Source organism: Amblyomma americanum, unplaced genomic scaffold (genome assembly GCF_052857255.1).
Source record: "Amblyomma americanum isolate KBUSLIRL-KWMA unplaced genomic scaffold, ASM5285725v1 scaffold_96, whole genome shotgun sequence".
Classification (NCBI taxonomy): domain Eukaryota; kingdom Metazoa; phylum Arthropoda; class Arachnida; order Ixodida; family Ixodidae; genus Amblyomma; species Amblyomma americanum.
Genome location: NW_027526568.1, coordinates 261,021 through 278,064, shown reverse-complemented (window position 1 = coordinate 278,064; position 17,044 = coordinate 261,021). Strand labels below are relative to the sequence as shown.

General features: G+C 50.3%; 1 pseudogene; it reads right to left on the bottom strand.

The window, feature by feature from the left end:
• The window catches only part of LOC144112418 (nose resistant to fluoxetine protein 6-like), a 164,145-nt pseudogene that overhangs the window by 62,355 nt on the left and 84,746 nt on the right, over nucleotides 1-17,044 (bottom strand).

Below are 17,044 nucleotides of genomic sequence, written 5' to 3'. Positions count from 1 at the left end.
ATGTGCACTTTATATTGCATAAAACAAATTAAGGAAGCCGATCTGTGGGTCACGTACGGGAAGCTAATGGGTTTAAAAGAACACCTATGCCAGGAACTTCTCCGGTGTTCATGCATGCCGCCTTCATTGGCGCAATACATTATAGAAGGAAACAAGCGTGTTCATTAGCTAGTCGGCGAAAATGTATTCGAGTTGGGTCCTAGTCACTGACGGCAAAGTGTCCAGCGGAATGGGCGCTTTCGGTTTGGTTTATGAAGGTTTAACGTCCCAAAGCAACTCGGGCTATGAGAGACGCCGTAGCGAAGGGCTGCGGAAATTTCGACCACCTGGGGTTCTTTAACGTGCACCGGCATCGCACAGTACACGGGCCTCTATAATTTTCGCCGCCATCGAAATTCGACCGCCGCGGCCGGGATCGAACCAGCGTCTTTTGGGCCAGCAGCCGAGCGCCATAACAACTCAGCCACTGCGGCGGCGGCGGAATGGACGCTTTTGAGAATGTACTGCCAACGGCGATTACGGAAAATGACGCCTGACTAGTTCGCTTTGATTTTGGAAGTATATGGGAAAAAGTGAAGTCGCTCTGTCTCCAGCGCGGAAAATGGCGCAAATATTTACGACAATCCACGTAAATTGGTTTTGTAGCGTTAGCTACATCACGGTAGCATTTCGAGCCTTCAGCTTGGCGGCGCCGTGGCGGTGGCTGTGCCGCCGTGCCGTGGCTGCTCCTCCACGCTGTCAAGTGGTTGGTCACGTGGTGCGGAGCACATGCAGGCGGCGCGGCTGCAAGGCTGATCACGCGGTCTGTCACGTGACCAGCCACGTGGTACGGAGCAGCTACTGCTGCCGGCGGCGCGTTCCCGAACCCGAGCTCCCACAGCTGTGCGCATGTGCCGTATCATGTGGAACGGAGATGAAGAAGGAACGCCCAGCGAAACGGAGCGGCGAAAGACTGAGTTTGCAATTCAACTGAGCAAGTTCCACTCGGCCAGCTGTAGCTATGGCGTCACTCCAGGTTTAATCAGAGCTAAATCGCCGCCAATTTTTTGTCCTTTATGTCTAAAAAAAATAAAGCCAGTTGGATTACGGAGGCCTTTATGTCTGTTGTCTATATGTGCGTCGGTTTCCATTTGTGCCGTGAAATTCTACCTTTGTGAGCCACCGCTCGAATGAACATATTTGTTCAGAAAACACCCCGGCACACAACGCGCACATCCGGGAACTAAGACGAGCAATGTCTATTTGAACGTTTCCGCACCACGCTGACACCTGTATAAAAGTGTATGGAACAACTAACTATGGAACTGGTTTTATTAGTTCAGCAGAATGCGGTTGAGGGGAATGTGATCTTAGTTAGTCGAACGTTTCTTTACCAATGGCTGATGCGATAAAAATATTCTGCTTATTACCGGAACACCCGATTTATAACAGGGAAAATTAAGTGCGCTTCATCTTGAAACGTAAGTTCTTTCTGAAATAAAACAACTTGTTATTTTTTTGCGACCACGATTTGATTCTGTGCACGATTCTATGAGTGACCATTAATGTTGAGGCTACTCCTTCTTTTCCCTATATGCGGCACCACTGGTAGTTCATTTGAAAAAAGGCACGCGTCTACCGAACAACACATCACGCAGAACATTTGTCGTACCTGTTTTGCGATTCTTTTTCCATCTTTTCGTGAACACCTCGAATGCAGTCACAGCAACAATTACAGTGAGCAGGACCGCCAAAAATGCTCTGAAAAAACGAGCAAATTATTACACAGACGCATGGTGAAAATGAAACTTCAATGGCGCAGATGATGAATTAAAAATATGGGCGCATAGCCTCGTCTCCAAGTAATTCCTTGTGGAGGAACACTGGTGGAGTCGTTAGCTGGTGCAACTTTTTTCTTAGATACTACAGTGCTCTGTGAGGACAGTGGTAGCTCTAGTAACAGGGACGATATTTAGCGCTGCCTCTATGTCATGTCAATCGAAACACTAACTAGCCCTGCTTTCTGCCTTTAAGTAGTACAATGTGACAATTATGTGTGAATCATATTTCAAGAAATTATATTTGGCAGCTCGTGATTACTCTCAAAACGTCCATTAGAGAGATGGTTCCGTTTCCTTGCATCAGGGCAAACGCATGGTTGCCCAGCGCACTGACACTGCAACTGAAAGATATAGGAAATGTACTTGTGCGTACAGCTAGTGTGTATGAGAATTCCTAAAGTCAACAAATATATATAGGGGCATGGAGCCGCCTTGGGGTCCAGGGAAAAAAGATTTATAAAACCGCCCGCACGCAAGGCTCTCGAGCACATCTTCATCACAGGTGGGCTGCCATTCATTCAACTGAGTTTGGACTTTCGTTCACTCACACCATATGATGAGAAACGGTTCATGTCGAAGATTTGCTGGAACATAGGTATAGTAAAGACGCGAATCAAGGAATAAATGTAGACGGCCACATTCTTTGTTTGCACACCGCAGCTCAGCAGTCGAGCGTTCGTGAGGGCCAAACTGAACTTCATCAGCTTCGTCTTCCGTCTGCTTTCGCTCCTTCGGGCGGCACTGGCCGCTGGGGTATGAAACCGCAATTGTCGGTCGTACAATACTCCCGGGGTGAAAAGGCGTCATCCTTGCGGCCTAAGGGCAAGAGATGATAGCGGGATCGTAGTAGGGTTTCAGGCGGTCGAAGTGGACAATTTCACAGCCGCGGCCGCGATGATCAGACAAAGGCGTGAGGGGCTCGACGAGATAATTAACTGGAGATGTCTGCTGAACTATGCGATAGGGGCCGTGGCATTTGCTCGGCAGTTTTGCAGACTCACCCGGGCTGGAGCAGGGCACCCAAAGCCAAACTAAGGACTCAGGAAGGTGAGCCGGCCGCTCACAGGTAAATGTGGCGCGGGCACTTTTCGGACGGTGCTGGTCGTGACAAGTAAAGGAACGGGCGAGTTCACGGAATTCTTCGGCATGTGTAGCAGCTTGAGAGACGGTTGTTAATTCTCAGGAATCTGGGTGGTAAGGGAGTACGGTTTCTGTAATGAAAGATGTGTGATGACCCCCATAATGCGCAGGTCCACACGGGACGGAGAGGCAAAGAGACACCGTATGGCTCAGTTTAAACAAACAGATATATTCAATAATTATACATGATTAAGATTCAGAGGCTGGGGCGTCCGAGCTTACGTGCCGACGACTTCATGGGGGCGATGGAGTGGCTCCGGAGTTGGGCTCGAGCGGTTGCTGGCAGAAGCTGCACGCCGTCGGGCTTCGGCGCTGAAGGCCCTCTTGGCGAACGATGTCGTCCTGAGCGTCCCTCTTCCGTACTGCTTGTCGATTTTTATATCCTCTTCTCCACACTCCCTAGGGTGAGGACGAACACGCCGGAGGGGAAGGAGGGGGGCTAGGGCTTTCACTTGGGCGCACAAACATACCACCGCACTTATGGTCTCGCCCCCCTCACGTGTTGAGTCCGAGGGAAAGAAGGTTGTCTTCGAGGTAGCGCATAGCGTCGGCTGTGGTAAGGCGCGCTCTGGCCCGCTGACAGTTCCCGCGGGTCACCGGCCTCCGCTCTCCATCCATCAACTGACACTCGCTCCTCAAGGTAAGGCGCGCTCTGGCCCCCTGACAGTTCCCGCGGGTCACCGGCCGGGAAAGTGGTCCCTTGTCCTGGGATGTGCTCGGGAGGCCTCCCCTGGAACCGCCACGGCAATTGGGGAGGATAAAGCCCGTTTCCCCGTGGCGGCGGCGGCGGGTCCGGTTGGGTCCGGTTGGGCTTAAACCCCTTCGTTCTGGTCGTCACTCTCAACGAGCATGGCTGGGTAATTGATGATGCCGCTGTCATCTGGGTCTCCGTCTACGCCGCGCCGTCGAACGCGGACCCTCGTAGCACACACAAGGAACGTCACACTCGCTCACCCTCCAGAAGAATGTTCTCCGAACATTTGAGTCCATGCAGCTCCCCTTGTCTTTCTGAATCGCCTCGCACAGTGCGTCCGACAAAACACTTTTCGCTGCACTCAACACCACTGCACAACACCATATGCCTCCGCTGTCATAACTGGCGTCTCCAGGGGCAGCACTGATCTTCTTTTACAGATAAACATGAAACTCAGCACCCAAGCCTCTCCTTTCTAGTCCAAACTGGACGAAATAAATTTACCACAGTTACAAAGGAGCTCCCACTTCTAGCACGATCACGGCACAGACAAAAATATAGATAACGAAAGAAGTAGGGCAGGTTCTGCATGCGCTCCGCATGCTCTCCTGTGAATGTGTTACTTAATGACAGAAAGGTTTAACTACCAACTCCGATAACTTAACACATAAGCACATAGCAATGTTATGAGCTGTGGCATTACACAATTCTAACCAGTTCACAACTGCGCTCTGTTTACTCCATTCGTCCGACTTAGCTTTCCGATTTCGCAGCGAATATCGGCCTTCATGAGTCATACTAAGTAAGTCTGTGACCCTTTGTCTGCTTTGGGACTCGCGAGGGCTCGTGGCAGAAGCCTCTCCTGGCGTTATCTGCGCGGCAACCTCGCGCGCTTCTTCTTCTAGCAATGCATGAAGTAAATCCGGTGGCATTTCGGCCGTCACCTCTGGCGCCTGCCGAACAAATGCAGGAGAGGGCGTTTCTTGCGAACTATCTGCGCGCTCCGCTTCACTTCTGTCCCCATCAAGATCCGCGCTTTCCCTTTCCTCATTTCGTGAATACTGAACCGGTGCCGACTTGAGGCGATTTGCGTGTATCCTTATCAAGCGCCGGTTCACGTCTCGGACTCTGAAGTTTACCGGAGAAAGCTTCTCGACAACCTCGCACGGTCCTCTCCACTTCGTCTGGAACTTACGAGCTAGCCCAATCTGCCTTTGGCAGTTTTCAATGTACACGCTGTCCCCCACATTAAACGGCGCGTCTTTAGCACGGCGATCGTGCACCTCCTTCCTGCGTTTCGCCGCTTTCTTTAAGGCCTCCTTTGCGATGTCCCTCGCCACTTGCAAGCGCGATTCTAGCTCAACCTTATAGTCGTCCAGTGAAGCGTATGGGACACGACGGGGGCCCTCTGGCACTTCACTAGGCTGGTCCGGGTCTCGGCCGTAGAGAAGAAAGAATGGCGATTCGCCCGTGCTCTCGTGTGCTGCGGAATTGTAGGCAAACATTGCATACGGGAGCCACAAGTCCCAGTCCCGCTGGTCGCGCGAAACAAAATGCGACAGGAACCCGGCCACGGTTTGGTTCAGTCGCTCCACCGCGCCGTTGCAAGCCGGATGGTACGGTGTTGTCTGCTTCTTAGCGATCTTAAGCAGCTCGCAAACTCTCCTCATTAGCTGCGACACGAAGTTCGTTCCCCGATCTGTCAAGAGTTGCCTCGGGGGTCCATGTCGGAGCACGATCTGTTCGACAAATGCTCTTGCAACCGTGTCTGCCTTCTGATCTGGGAGTGCTACCGCTTCCGCGTATTTTGAAAGGTGATCGATAAATACTAAAATGTACTTGTTTCCGGAAGTGGTCGTGGGCAATGGGCCCATTATGTCCATACCTGTCCGCTCGAAGGGAGCCGAAACCTCAGGGAACGGTTGAATTGGAGCTGGTCTTCGTCCCTTGGGTGTTTTTCTTTCGAGACAGGAATGACACTTCGCACAGTAGTCTCTAACATCCTGTCGCATGCCACTCCAAAAGTACAAACGCTCCACACGCCTGCGTGTCTTCGCTACGCCAAAATGACCGGCGCATGGCGCATCGTGAAACGCGCGAAGAACCCTTTCTGTCCACGACCGAGGTATGACGACTCTCTCCCAAGCGGTTTTCTCTGGTCTCCCTTTCCTGGTCGGCCTCGTGCGCCGACCCAGGGTGCCGTCTTTGCCAATGAAATAACCTAGCTGATCGGGGTGAGACGGTGCGCCCTCTAAGCTTTCGATTATTCGCTTCAGGTCAGGATCTTTGCACTGCTCTGTGCGTAATTCGGCGGGGTCGACTACGGGGACAAACTCATCTATAGCTGCCACGGCAGCTGTGCGGCTGAGTGCATCAGCATTCAGATGTGTCTTTCCTGACTTGTGCTCAACTTCAAAGCAGTATTCCTGCAGGTGTAGATTCCATCTAGCGAGTCGCGAGCTAGGGTCCCTGACACTCATCACCCATTTCAGAGGATGGTAGTCTGTGACTAGCTTGAATTTGAGCCCGTAAAGGTAGCATCTGAAGTGCTTTACTGCCTGGACAACGGCGAGGCACTCGCTTTCCGTAGCTCCGTGCTTTTGCTCTGCGGGGCTCAGCTGTCGGCTAGCAAAAACAATGGGATGTTCTTTGCCCTCGATAACCTGAGATAGCACGGCACCAACTGCGAACTTTGACGCATCTGTGGCCATAACGACGGGAAAATTAAAATCCGGGTGGCGCAACAGCGGTGCACTCATTAGCTTCCTTTTCAGGGCCCCAAAAGCATCCTCCGCGTTTTCGTCCCAGCGAAAGGCGACATTTCGTTCCTCATCCAATGCGGCCTCCACGGCTTGGTCGAAATTGCTCGGCTTGCGCGAGAGCACGAACCGGCGCACGGGGTCTTGCAGACCAGCCACGAACAAAGCGGTCATTCCCTCTTTAAGTATATCCTCCGCGTATTTCTTCTTTAGCTGGTCTCCTTCCTCCTCCCTGCTTAACGTATCGCGCGCTAAGCGCTGAAGCCGCGACGCAAACGTTCGCACGTCCTCCCCTACCATCTGTCCGGCGTCACGGAACCTCTGTACCCGCACGTGACGTGGTTCAGTGTCGAAATGCTCAAACGCGAGCTTCTTAAATTCCGCAAATGATTTTGTGGATTTTACCTTTTCGTCTCGCCATGCAAAATCATGAGCAGCTCCTGCCATCTTACACCTCGCCATTCCCAGCATTTGAGCATCGGACCATCCCCCCATTTTCCCAATCTCTTCTAGCATGGAAAAGAAATCACAGATTGGAACCCCTGTCTTATCTCCTGTAAACGTCGGAATGACGCTTCCTAATGCCAGCATGCTTGCTCCGAGCGACGGCTGTGGAGTGGGAGCTCCCTCAGATAAAGACATTTTTTTTTCAAGCCCTCCGGTGCCTCAAGCCTCTCAAATGGGGGTAAAAGTCCCACAATCAGTCCCGTGATTCCCTTTTGATTACAATTTTGAAGTCATTAATGTCGCAGCATTCAGAGGACATTTGCTTTTGAGACCCCACTTCTGACACCAGTGTGATGACCCCCATAATGCGCAGGTCCACACGGGACGGAGAGGCAAAGAGACACCGTATGGCTCAGTTTAAACAAACAGATATATTCAATAATTATACATGATTAAGATTAAGAAGCTGGGGCATCCGAGCTTACGTGTCGACGACTTCATGGGGGCGATGGAGTGACTCCGGAGTTGGGCTCGAGCGGTTGCTGGCAGAAGCTACACGCCGTCGGGCTTCGGCGCTGAAGGCCCCCTTGGCGAACGATGTCGTCCTGAGCGTCCCTCTTCCGTACTGCTTGTCGATTTTTATATCCTCTTCTCCACACTCCCTAGGGTGAGGACGCCCACGCCGGAGGGGAAGGAGGGGGGCTAGGGCTTTCACTTGGGCGCACAAACATACCACCGCACTTATAGTCTCGCCCCTCTCACGTGTTGAGTCCGAGGGAAAGAAGGTTGTCTTCGAGGTAGCGCATAGCGTCGGCTGTGGTAAGGCGCGCTCTGGCCCGCTGACAGTTCCCGCGGGTCACCGGCCTCCGCTCTCCATCCATCAACTGACACTCGCTCTTCAAGGTAAGGCGCGCTCTGGCCCGCTGACAGTTCCCGCGGGTCACCGGCCGGGAAAGTGGTCCCTTGTCCTGGGATGTGCTCGGGAGGCCTCCCCTGGAACCGCCACGGCAATTGGGGAAGATAAAGCCCGTTTCCCCGCGGCGGCGGCGGCGGGTCCGGTTGGGTCCGGTTGGGCTTAAACCCCTTCGTTCTGTTCGTCACTCTCAACGAGCATGGCTGGGTAATTGATGATGCCGCTGTCATCTGGGTCTCCGTCTACGCCACGCCGTCGAACGCGGAACCTCGTAGCACACACAAGGAACGTCACAGATGGCTCCCGACCGTAGAGAAGAAAATATGGGGAAAAACCAGTAGCTGCTTGCGTTGCAGAATTGTAAGCGTAGGTAACGAAGTGTAGAATGCAGTCTTAGTTTCAGTGATCGGATTAAATGTGCTTGGCCATCATGGCGCCGAGGGTCCGGTTAAAGCTGTCAGTCATGCCGCTTGTCTGGGGATGGCAAGATGATGTTGTACGGTAAACGATGTGACACTCCCGATGAAGGGCCTCCAAGACGCCGGACAAGAAGACACGACCTCGATCGCTGAGCACTTCCTGAGCCGCACGGTGGCGAAGAATGAAGTTCTGAAGTATGAAACCGGCTACGTCGCAGGCCGTTGCAGCTGGTAACGGGGAAGTTTCGGCATAGTGCGTGACATTATCAATGGCGAAAATGATCCAACGGTGCCCTGCAGAAGTTCTAGGAAGACGGCCGTAAAGGCTGATTACAACATGGTCTAAAGGCCGGGCAGGACAAGGTAAACGTTGCAGAGGAACAGGTGAGTGCCGTGGTGAATCCTTGCGGCGCTGACAGTAAAAGCAAGAGCGGACGTACTGACGGACCAAACGGTGTATTGCTCGCTAATAATACCGAAGGCGTTGGCGGGTAAACGTTTTCAGCACACCGGCATGAGCGCATAGTGGGTCGTTATGATAACTAGCAGAAATGGCGGAGCGGAGATGCCGTGGAATCATGAGCAGCCATTTGCGACCATTCGGTAGGTAGTAGCGAGGATACAGCAGCTGGTCACGCACGCCAAAGTGATGTGCTTGACGACGGAGTGCTCTAAAATGGGGGCGCGCTGAGCGGTTGGCTAAGACATCCAAAACAAAAGCTATCCAAGGATCTTTGTGCTGCTCATAAGCCATATCAATGGTATTAAGAGAAGGTGTTAGGCTAGAAATAGAGGGTTGGTCAAGATCAGAGGAAACAGGGGAGCGTGAGAGGGCGTCAGCATCGGAGTGTTTACGTCCGGAGCTGTAAATGACCCGAATGTCGTAATCTTGTGAACGGAGAGCCCAACGAGCGAGGCGACCGAAAGTATCCTTAAGTGAAGACAGCCAGCAAATGGCATGGTGATGTGATATGACAGTGAACGGGCGCCCATATAAGTATGGGCGAATTTTTGTGATCGCCCAAATAATCGCCAAACATTCTTTTTCCGTGACTGAATAATTGGTGTCCGCTTTTTTGAGTGCACGGCTTGCATAAGCAACGACGTACTCATTGAAGCCAGGTTTCCGCTGAGCAAGAATGGCACCCAGATCAATGCCGCTGGCGTCTGTGTGGAGTTCTGTAGGGGCGGAAGGGTCGAAATGGCGCAAGATCGGAGGGGAGGTGAGAAGATGACGCAGCGTTGGAAAGGCTTCGTCGCATGCAGTGGATCAGGCCGGTTAGTCGTGGCCGGCGGCGAGGAGTTGTGTCAGTGGGGCGATAATGGCAGAAAAATTCTTGACGAACCGACGGAAGTACGAGCAAAGCCCAATAAAGCATCTAAGTTCTTACAGGAAGGTGGACTTCGGGAAATCAGCAACTGCTCGGAGCTTGGCAGGGTCCGGGAAGACACCATCCTTGAATACGACGTGGCCTAAGATAGTCAGCTGTCGGGTGCCAGAGCGACACTTCTATGAATTGAGCTGCAGGCCAGCGTCACTGAGACACCGAAGGACACTCTCAAGACGAAGAAGATGAGACCGAAAATCCTGGAAGAAGACAACGTCGTCCAAATAGCAAGAAAGAAGAAGCAGAGGCATGTTTGATATTTCAGCCGGCGTAGGATGTTGTTTATCATGCGCTCGAAAGTTGCAGGCGCGTTTCAGAGACCGAAGGGCATCACAATAAATTCATACAGCCCATCAGGCGTGATGAAGGTAATTTTCGGGCGATCAGCGTCGGCCATCGGCAGCTGCCAGTACCCAGACCGCAGACCCAAAGAAGAAAAGTACCCCGCTCTCTGCAGGCAATCAATCGCGTCATCTATACGAGGCTGGGAATAGATGTCTTTCCTAGTAATTTTGTTTAGCTGGCTGTAGTGGACGCAGAATCTAATGGAACCGTTCTTTTTTCTTTTTCTTGACGAGCACAACTGGAGAAGCTCACGGGCTGTGAGAGGGGTGGGTCACTCTACGCTGTAGCATGTCGCTCACCTGTTCATCAATGATGCGGCGCTCAGCGGGGCACTGGCGCAGGGGTCCATGTGTTCCAGTGTCGATATGGTGGCGAACCGCTGTTCCACGACCAAAGGTGTCTTGGTGAGAATCGAAGGAGGCGCGAAAGCGCTGAAGCAAGGCGACAAGCTAGGCGCGTTGGAGAGGTGGAAGTGCGGCATTGACGGAATGGGCAAGCTGGTCGGGTGAGGTCTGGTCGGCTGCGTCGAATGGAGGAGTGATGGCGTTGATGTCATGCGCGGCAGTGTCATCTAGAACAGGAGAAGCGTCGTCGATGACATCAACCGTGCCAAGCGATTCTCCCCGAAGTAAAGTGGTCGGGATAGGCAACGGGTTTGCAACGTACAGGGCGCTACAGCCACCAGAAATTTTGAGCACAGCATGCGGGAGCATGACAGATTTGCGGTGCGCACTAAGGGGTGCGGGCGAATAAAGGACAGTAGCGTCAGAGAGTGCAGCACAAGTAAAGGGCACAAGAACAGAAGAGAAAGCTGGCACGTCGGTGTCGTTAGCGCCGAGAATATGCGTGGCGGTAGCAGGGGAGGCGTCCACAAGAGCATCACACAGCGGCGACAAATCAATTTGAGCACGTGCACAGCCGATGATTGCGTGATGCGCGGACAGAAAGTCCCACCCGAGGATGATGTCGTGAGAGGAGCGGGGAAGAACGAAGAACTTAATGGTGTAGTTGCGACATTGGATGATGAGGCGAGCGGTGCACGCTGCGAGAGGTTGATTGTGTTCAGCGCTGGTGGTTCGAAGGGAAATTTCAGAAAGGGGCGTCGTCACTTTATTTAGTTTGCGGCACAAGTTGCGACCAGTGATGGAGACGGCAGCACCAGTGTCAATAAGCGCATGAAGAGGAACATCTTCAACCAGCAGTTCAAAAACGTTCACAGTGGCGGTAATAGGGCTTGAGACGGTCGTTGACGGCGCAGTTATTGCTGGGTCGGGGTGTCATTCATAGTGGTAGAGCCTGGTAAGGGGCGTAGGCCTTCAGGTCCGTAAGTTCGTAAGGTCCGTACTCCCAGGGTGGGAACAGGCAGGACTTCCACCAAGTGTAAAGATACAAATCAAGGAATAAATGTGGACGGCCACAATCCTTGTTTGCACACCGCCGCTCAGCAGTCGTTGTTGTTGTTGTTATCCTATCAAAAGATGGCACATACCATCACTGGGGGATCGGCCAAGAATCGGGTGGCTATTCACCTGTACTCAGCAAATAAAAAAGAAAAGCACGCGGGAAAGCAACACCGGAGGATTCTTCCTCATGAACAAAAAAGGGATAAGAGTTTTGATTTGAAAATTGGTAATAAAAATACTAATGCAATAATAATAACAATAATTATAAAGATAGGCATTGAAAAAGAATTATTAAGTTAAAATGTAATAATTGATAGAAAAGAAAATTTTGTAACACTTAGCATGACAGTCGGTAAGATTCTAGCAGAAAATTTGGAACAGCGGTACAAACAGATCTGTGGCAGAACCCAAATGTGGTGGCAACAGATGACAGCAAGAGCGGGCTGCTTAAACTAAGATCATGGGGCCGTAAGGGCTCCTCCAGCAACCTTCTTCTCAAAGAGGTGTATCGGTGACAATAGAGCCAAAATGCTCAATAGATTCAGGCTCAAGGTAAAATGCACAAAGGGGAGAGAGCGCCAAACCCGATCTGTGTAAATAGAAATTTAGAGGAGGGATACGGCAGCGCATCATCGTCAGAGATACTTGAAGCTGCCGAGATCGACGAACTTGCCTGTTCCAAGAATATCTGAGGTGCTGATGATCCGCCGATGTTCAAAGTGTTGTGTCTTGAGTGTTCAAAAAGAAATGTCGCCGAAACCTAGATGCTGTAATATAGGCTGTAGCCGGGATGATAGGCAATACGAGGCCGCTTAGGGAAGCCTTTGCGAGAGTATCAGCAATGTCCTTAACTGTCACACTGCTGTGACCGGGAGCCCATACTAAATGAACAAGGCTCAAATGCGGAGGAAGCAGGGACAAGAATGTGTTGAAAATTGGGCCGTCAACATGCGCGGTGAGGGACGAATACAAGCAGTCAAGCGTTCGTGAGCACCAAACTGAATTTCATCAGCTTCGCCTTCCGTCTGCTTTCGCTCCTTCGGCGGCACTGGCCGCTGTGGCATCAAACCCCAATCATCTGTCTTACAGCATACGTATCCGCTAAACGTGGCAGATAAGTTAAAATGCAGAAATTCGTGCCTTTATGCTGTTTAGTTGGACATCTGAAGCGCAGTGAATCATGGATAGAGAGGAGGAAGACAAAGGAGAATTAAGCATAGAAAATGCCCTTGTGATTTACAAAACGTTCAAAAATTCCCTAATGAAATAACATTTTTATTCAGTAACCGTCATCTTTCACTTATCCGAGGCCAAATTTCAGAACGCTCCAGCGCTTAAACGATTACCTTTCCTTAGATGGAGTCCTCCATGTTCTCTTAATTGAAGAAAGCGTTGGAGGAAGTTATCTAATTTTCGGACCGTTCTTAGACTCTGCATGGGAAAGAGGCACTCAGAGCGCCGAGGAGCCGCGTATATGCGTCTGTGTCGAGATCGTGCGCCTTATAATGAAAGTAGATTTCTCAAAGCTAGGAAGAAACCAAGTACAAATCAATAACTGCTCGATGGCTCGGCAGGGAAACAGTTTGCCTGGCAACGCCTCCGAGTTTGCAGTGCAGCAACAGCAGGGAATGTTCGCACTGCCATTGTGATCTCAGCGTCGCCTCAGCAGCCAGAGACGGCTTACTGCGCAAGCGCTTAGCGAATGTTTACGCGATAAAACGTGCATTCATGTCAAGGAGCTAAGTAAGGAAGCATCAAGGTAGCGCTGTGCCTACCTCAAGAAAAGGACGCCCGAAAGGAGGCCTCACAGTGGACTCCTTAAAGGGGCCCTGACATGGTCGTTCTTCATATTGCAGTTTTCTGCTTCAGTAACTAATGCAAGAGCTTATGATTCAATTCCGAAATTTGGCTGCCCTGGACGCGCTGTATTTTCCACAAATTACGATCGAAATTGAGACCGGGAGACTCCTCCCACCGGCAGCGACCGCCATATTGAAAGCTCTAGTGACGTCACTAGCACATGCACTGAGCAACGTCGTCTGCTCTCGTTCCTGCAATATGCGCAGTGAGGTCTCATTCCCCTCTGTACTTTTGCGGGGGACCGAAGTAGCAGTCGTTCCCCATATATGAATGACAGGTACCGCAAAAGCGTTAATAACAGTAACGCCGTTATTCTTCGGTATAGGTAGGGTCCAGTCACACTAGGCCGATGCGATGGCGATCGACGGTCGGTGGGCTCATCGGTACGCAAATGCCGTGACTGACGCACTGGTCTGTCACGTTAGACGGACGACGACGCCAGCATGATCAACGATCGCGTATCGTAGTAATGTTAGAGTCAGCTTAGTGGGAACCAGAAGAGAGCGGTAGGGGACTAGTTGGTATGCACTCTACAAACTTAAGAATATGTATAATTATTGGACCTCATGCTAGTCACGGCGACATACGCTATGTGCGTGCACCAGCGAAGATGTGCTTTCAATCAGTGCCTGCGCATAGAACCGATCGGCGAGGCAAGCGACACGGGCAGAAAACGCCGCACGACGGTGCCGCTCGCCGCCGTCGCCTGGGCTTGTGCCTCCGAGCGAAATGTTCACGCCCGGTGAGGCGACGGCCGGAAAAACGGCGCTTGTGTACGTTATGCGTATCGGAAAAAGCTAAACAAGCGGCTACATATCATAGCTTCACATTTTGTTACTAATCAGTGGGGAACTTTTGCCATATTCTTGAATTTCGGTTGACGGGGGACCGCCGGCACCTTTCATGACGAGGCGTAGCGAGTACGCAGGATTCGTGTGTGCGATTTCGGCGATTGCGGAGAGCGAATTCGCAAGTTTTAGCGCCTGCAAATAGCTGTCAAGGTAATTTTGGCTACAGTCCCCTCAAAGCGACGACTGCCTAGATCGCAGGACGCGAGTACAATAAGGGGGAAGTGCCGATATATGTGACCCGGTCTGCATAGCATGTGCACAAGGCAGCCGGCCGCAGCCGTCGGCGTCAACTGCGGTGAACAAATCTGGTTGTTTTCCTTAATTGAAGTAATGTCCGAACGTATTTTTAGCTGAACCAATCTGAACTAAATTTTGGTGACATAAGAGAACGCAGATATAATTAGCGGAAAGGGCCGGTATCATAAGTGAAGCGTTTCCCAAGCAGGCGATATAGCATCATCGGCGCTTATTGCAGTGTTATCATGGTGTGTAGATGAGTAAAGGTGCAATTTGTGAGCAAGAGTACGTAATATTTAAGATAAGGATAACCCACCTGGCGTTTTATGCCACGCAAACGAGCAGTACTGTTTGCGCACAGCCATGTAAGCAACCTCAGCGCGGGGCTGGAGTTGCAATCGTCGCACTCCTGGGGCACAACGCGCACGCGCAGCAAAATGCTAAATGCTGTACCCTTAATTTGAAGAACTCATATAGACGGCGGCGACTATTCGTCGGTGCGGACAGTGAAAGCATTCGTGTCGCATAGGGTTTTCAAGCGTCTTAATTGGTTCCTGCAAAAAGGTTCCAAGAGTCGAAGGAAATGTATGCTCGACTTACGAACGCGTACATGCAGCGCGGAAGTCGTCGCATTCGGCACTTTTCTCTGCTTCTTTCGTGCCTCAAGGTTACTGTAGTGCACTTTTTGATAATTTCAATTTAATTATCGAGCGATGAATAGCGGACAAGAACGTGGTAGCTAGCTACAAAACACCGCGGTTTTCACAGCGCACATCGGGGAAGGGATGCACGGCACGTGCCGCTTTTCACATGCGGGAGCACATGACTGCACAACAGAGACCATACTCATAACATACGAACAGCATGCTTCTAAGCGTGAATAATAAAGCAGGGGTCCATCGATTTCTGCTTCTTTAACAATCGGAAAGTGGGCGCCACGAACAAGTGCGCTTTCACAAGAATCACTCAGCTCGCATACTCAACTGAAGGCCTCCGAAAGTGAAACTCGGAAAACGCATTTTATTTCGCTAGGCTAAAAAAAAAAAACTTTTCGAGCGACCGCTATCTGCGGTGTGCATGCAAGCACCTCAACAGCTCGCAGAAGAGGACGCGTGGCGTGTATGCGCTCGTGAGGTCAACGATCAGAGGTTGCCAGACCAGCAAGCAGTTCGCAAAAGAAACGAAAAAAATTCGTTCTAAAAATATTTACCGCACATAATCAATTGAAAATTCGGGGAATTGTAATTTAACCTCGGGAATTAAAGGCGATAAGCAGGGTATGTGTGAAAATAGGCTGTCATGGCCCCTTTAATAAGGCGCATTGAAATTATTAGGGAAAGACGGCTACCCGCTCCTAAGGCATCCACTGAGGCAAGGAGCGTTTTAAAAATTGACCCCTAATATGTGCATATTTTATTGCCTGATGACTGACTGCAAAAGAAATGACAAAGTTATTTTTGACCGAAAAAAATTTCGAGCCGGAAGAAAGTTTTTATTACAAGGATGTGCAGTCCTGCACTGACGCGCACTCCTGTTTCTGTCAGCTTTGGTTGTGAATAGCTTAGAATACTTTTCGAGCATATATCCAAAACTTTTTGCATGCAGTTTGCAATTACGCTTGAATGAAGCCAGTTGTTCATGCCGATTGCTAAACTTTAATCGCAATTCTAAGATTTCACAAATACAAGAGACGATGTCTTATTCTGCGAACTTTAAAAGTGATCTTTGAAAAGAAATATGCGACAACTGCATATGACTAACGCTGTGTATGGCACAAATTTATCTCCTTAGAGACGTTTATAATAGCATATGAGCGCTTACGTACGTTATACGCAGGCATTTAGCGGAAGGTTACAGTGGAAATCGCATAACCACCTTTAGTTTATCATATGTCAATCTGAACGGAACGATAGCGCAGGCCGCAGTGGCGCCATCTGGTGTTAAAATGTGAACAATATTTTGTGACACATTTTCCACATTTAGCCAAGGTTCGCATGTCATTTCGCGTAGATAGCCAGTTCCATGGCCAGTTAAGTTGACGCAGGGCCCAGTTTCTTTTAGGTAACTGAACCGAGCAAGGTTTTTTCAAACGTCATATTGAGTTCTTACGGGACGTTCTGCTTACCGCCGAAACGACTACAATTGGCAAGGCTACCTTGGCGTAAAAATCTAAATCAAGGCAAGCCACAGTCGGCGGAGTCTTGTTAGGGTTAAGAGCTGCGGAATCGTAACGCCGAATTGAAAATTGGGAAAGTTTATCCCTCATTTGTTTTGCTGTTGGCGAGTGGAGGCGATGAGAATATCACGTGTGCCATTTAAAGGCAATGAATATGCCTAAGAATCTAATAACATTGAAGAATTCTCTCCGAAGCGGGTGATGTGGGCTCCACCATCTTGAAAACGCTATTTTTCCTAGCTTAAGCAAGAGCACGCACGCTAAATTCGAAAAACAGCGTACGTAACGCGCACGTACGTTAAACCTCGATTTGGAATAGTGTTTGGCGCATGCGCAGTATGAAGGACGCTATTTTATAGCGCTCACTATCCGTTTGCATATGTCGGCGTGCGTTATACTAAACATCTCTATTTACGATAGAAAAATTTCCGCCAAATATTTAAAGGCTAATGAAATATTAGTGCACATATTTCGAGAAAGCACTGATTTCCAAGAAATCTTGGATGTCGGCGAAAAAAAAATTTTCATATTTTTAAAAACTTATTTTCAGGCATTCTACATATATGAATCTTCAATAAAATTCAAAAGATGT